This window comes from Juglans microcarpa x Juglans regia, chromosome 8D (assembly GCF_004785595.1).
Source record: "Juglans microcarpa x Juglans regia isolate MS1-56 chromosome 8D, Jm3101_v1.0, whole genome shotgun sequence".
Taxonomy (NCBI): domain Eukaryota; kingdom Viridiplantae; phylum Streptophyta; class Magnoliopsida; order Fagales; family Juglandaceae; genus Juglans; species Juglans microcarpa x Juglans regia.
The window spans coordinates 3,423,331-3,427,804 of record NC_054608.1 but is presented as its reverse complement, the minus strand read 5'-3'; the positions used below and the strand labels follow the sequence as shown (position 1 = coordinate 3,427,804).

Below are 4,474 nucleotides of genomic sequence, written 5' to 3'. Positions count from 1 at the left end.
CTTCTCAGAATGTCCTATGAATCCATTGCCACCACTAATTGGCCTCTCCTTCTAGGTTGTAGGAGGCTGGTGAAACCTTTTGAGCTTCAGGAGTATCCTGGAACTCAAGGAATTGGTTCACTCGATTGAACCACTCCGTCTGATCCTCGCTTGAGAACTTAGGGAACTCCAGTTTTGTTGTTTTGGAGGAGACAACCTGCAGTCCCCCATCGTTGCCTTCTCGGTGATGGTTGCCATGGTTGGGGGTCTCCTGGTTTGCGAGCAAGACATTAGAGAGGCGGTTGAGAGTTTCTTCCAAATGACGAAGTCTGTCAGCCATCCTGAGCTCCATCCTGTGTAACCCATCTTGCATTCCATTGAGCCCAGCCTCCAACTACTCAATACGGTCTTTATTAGTTTCCCATAAATAACCTGGCTCTGAGGCTAATGATAGGTCCTAAACACAAATATTACAAATGTTAAGGTAAATCGTTTTCTCTTCGGGTGAGAAAGTACCACACAGTTTGGATAAATATGCTTTGATGCCTTTCATTGATAATTCTTGGCTGCTTAAATAAGTAAGGCCACGTATATAATGTCGAAATAAGAGACAAACTAGTAGCTAACAACTGAAATACAAACACATGTAAAAACAGAAAGCATAACTAATGGAAATAAACATGCAACAAAAAATAAACACCCAACAATGTAATCGATTGCCAATGATCCAGTCCACTCCTGCATTGTTCTTCACCTGCTTAATGACCTAGTCTGCTGCATTACGTTGCATGCATGCCGCGTGTAATGGTCTTTCACGTCCACTCTCACCCCAAATATTTGGGATTTGGCTTAAGGCCCCTCTTTGAATGTCGTGGCCTAACAATGCAGTACTTGTTTGCGTCACATGCATGGTTTCCCCTTCGAGACAAAATTGAATGGGCCCAATCCATTGTAAACCTATTATTAATAATAAAAGAAGAGATAAAGTTAAGAGATAAGACAGAGAAGAGATAAACCAAAAGCAGTTGGCTCAGATTCCTAAAAGGAAAATGTTTCACAAGGTAAGTTTAACTCAATCACTCTAAGAAAGAAAATATATCTCTATAAAAGGAGAAAATCACTACAAATGAATGGGATTCTCCACAAGCTTTCTACGTACAAACTTTATCATATATAGCGACTCCACCATATCTCTCTCAAGGGAGGTACCATCTTCAATCTCTTGAAGCCCTAGATTTCTCCATTGTATTGAGCAATATGTGAGATTGTAAAATCATCTATCATAGTAGATTTTGTCACCAAACAACCCGTGGACGTAAGCTTTTATGCCGAACCACGTAAATATTTATGTCTCTCTTTATTTATTTTTATTTGTTTATTTATTATTATTTTATTAATGAACGTGAATAGCACTGTATCGATGCCTGAATTACCATCGTGGGCTAGGAATAATTCATTTCTCCATTCCAATTTGTTATGCGAATTTAGACATTGACAATCGGTTTTGTCGATAAGTACTTCTAGGGGTCGGGATAGAGGAGGTGTAACTGGCATGGAATTAGTATATATATATTTAGCAATATTATAAGAGCAGCGAATAATTCTATTTAAAAACTTTTACATTACACACAATTTACATGACAATTTGATTTGAAGAATAAATTTTAAAATTGTGCCACATTGTTTTGTTTTGTTATTATACAAAAGATTATTCCAGTTCGAAAATCATTTGATCTTCTTTATTAAAAGAAAAAACACAAAAAGTTGTTCACATTTGAAAAATAGAAGATGCTTAATTACCCACGTTACCAGCAAAACCTTCTTATTGGAAATATAAATGCAGCAAGTACAGTTGACACGAGCACAACAATTTGAAAAGATATATCAATCTTTCCTTAAAACCATGCAGAGGTTAAAAATCACGAGCAAAACGTCTTTCTTAATTTGTGGGAACACTGTGCAAGACAAGAGTCTCCACTGTGAGACCTGGCCCAAGTCCAAGCAGAACTCCCCATTCCAACCCTTCACCAGTTGTTGCATTTCCTTCTTCCGCAGACTTCTTCCTCATCTCATCGAGTACAAATAGCACGCAAGGGCCGGTCATGTTCCCATACTCACTTAGCACATGCCTACTTGCTCTGAGTTTTTCCTCATTTAGATCTAGCTTTTCTTGGATCCTGTTAAGAATGGCAGGGCCACCAGGATGAACTACATAAAACAAGGAGTTCCAATCACTTATACCAATTGGGTTAAATGTTTCGACCAAGCAATTGTTAATGTAATCACCAACAGACTTGGGAACATTTTCAGATAAATAGTAGGTGAGGCCCATTTCACGTACAGTTCCTATAATTCCACTCTCAGTATCGGGGATAATCGATTGCCTGGCCGATACTAGCTCGAAGAGTGGATGCTCAATTGAGGTTTTGGGATTGGAACCGATGATTACTGCCGCTGCACCATCTGTGAAAAGTGCTTGGCCTATCAAGATGTCTATGTGGGTTTCGCAGGGTGCATGAAAAAGAACAGTCATGATATCGGAACACACGACAAGAACACGTGCGCCTACATTGTTTTCGGCTAGATCCTTGGCAATGCGAAGGCCAGTCCCACCTGCATAACAAGCTTGATGGGAGATCATGTATCTGTTTATGGATAAATTAAGGCCGAGGAGCTTAGTGAGCTGAAAGTCTGCACCAGGCATGTCGATGCTCGAGGAGCTGCAGAATACAAGGTGTGTTATCTTTGAGATGGGTTGGCCCCACTCTTCGATAGCCTTCAATGCTGCTTCCTTTCCGAGCTTGGGTACCTCTGAAACCAGCATATTTTGACGTGCATCTAAAGATGGGGCCTTATACTTACCTATATTCGGGTTCGCCTTCAGAATCTTCTCAGTAAGATGACAATAACGTTTTCTTATCGTCGTTCTGTCACCTGTTTGTGAGATTTTACATTCAACAAAAGTACTAGTTTTACAGAGTACCATAAACAACATTATGAAGCTGTGAGTTGAAGTGTTTGATCATTTGTTAGTTCATGAGAGAATATCGATATTATTTCTAGGTTTCATGCATGCATGCAAGCTTTATTAGTGCTTGAATTTACAAAAAAAAGTAAAGACTTAGGGTCTGAGAACACCTACAAATACGCTTAAACTTGTCCTTTAGTTCTGTCATGTGCTCACTCTCTGTCACACGGAAGTAGAAATCTGGGTAGTCTTTTGGTGGATACAGTTTTTCGGATTGGCTGTACCAATGGCCAGTATTGTGGCTGGACCCCGTGCTCGCGGTGACTCGCGCATTTCTTCAACTGCAGCCATGAATATTGGCGATTGCTTCCCTCCGTTTGTGTTATCTGAATGCCCAAGTTCGGTGCAGGACTCGTTAATTTGATTGCAAATTTAATGTGAAGCGTTCTGCACAATTTATAGAAACAATTTTTTCATTTTGGCTGCACAATATGGGAAAAGTTCCCAACGGGTGAAAAATCATTTTTAACACATGCTAATAAAATTCTACCAAGTAAGACGTCTAATAAATTTCTATCTATATTTAGATGGAAAAGTCTAAATGTAAGCATTTTGGCGCACGAAATGTGACCTGGCAAAACAAAAATGTTGCATTTTACGTTTTGGTGTGGGACTAATCTCTGAGTTTCACGCCTTCTCTCCCATTCTCCCATAGCTGAACATTCCATTCTTTTCTTCTCCAATCGATTGAAACACATCGTGTAGCATCCCCTTCTCTTCTCTTTCATTCCAACACGCTTCTTGCAAACTCCTATAGACATTGCCACTTAAACCCTAGTCGTTTTTGGATTAAAACCTAGAAATTTACAGACCCAAAAAACAGAAAGTGTGATCTGAAACCCAAAAACTGGGAAATATCTATTTTGTATTTGACTTTCACAATTTTATTATTATTCTGATTTTTAGGTTTTGTTTTCGGAATAAATATTAGTTCCTTGTTGCATGATTTGGGTATACTTTATTTATACAAGAAGAAGAAATGACGCGAGCAGAGGAGGAATGCTGGGGTTTGGTGTTGATGGGATTTCAGAAACGAGAGTGGCATTGTTGATCAGATTATTACAACCCGTAATCCCAAAACCACAAACAAGAAGAGTGAAAATAAGCTAGCAAATCTAAGAAGGTTAGGAATCTTTTCACAAACATGTAGCCAGTATATTGGAAAGGAGCATTGGGCCAAAGAGTCATTTTAGAGGGCATTGTTTCTTCGGGTATGGTGGCAAACACAACAAAAGTTCCATGGATGATTAAGGGAGGGGTGAGTTTCTGAAATTATTCAGACGTTAGGTTGTTTTCATGAATGACTTTCTAAAATTATTTTTTGATTTTTTAGTTTTATATTTTGGATGACTTTCTGGAATTATTCTTCATAGATGTGAGGTTGCTGCTGCTGTGCTAGTGGAAAGAGAGTAGTTGAACGCTTGGGAGAGGAGTGAGAGAAAAGTCTGGCGTGGGGAGGAACGAGAG

The 4,474-nt window shown here is 39.2% G+C and overlaps 1 pseudogene; it reads right to left on the bottom strand.

Annotated features, from left to right (window-relative positions):
- Nucleotides 1–1,918: 1,918 nt before the first annotated feature.
- On the bottom strand, nucleotides 1,919–3,298 carry LOC121243539 (annotated as a pseudogene).
- Nucleotides 3,299–4,474: the final 1,176 nt, after the last annotated feature.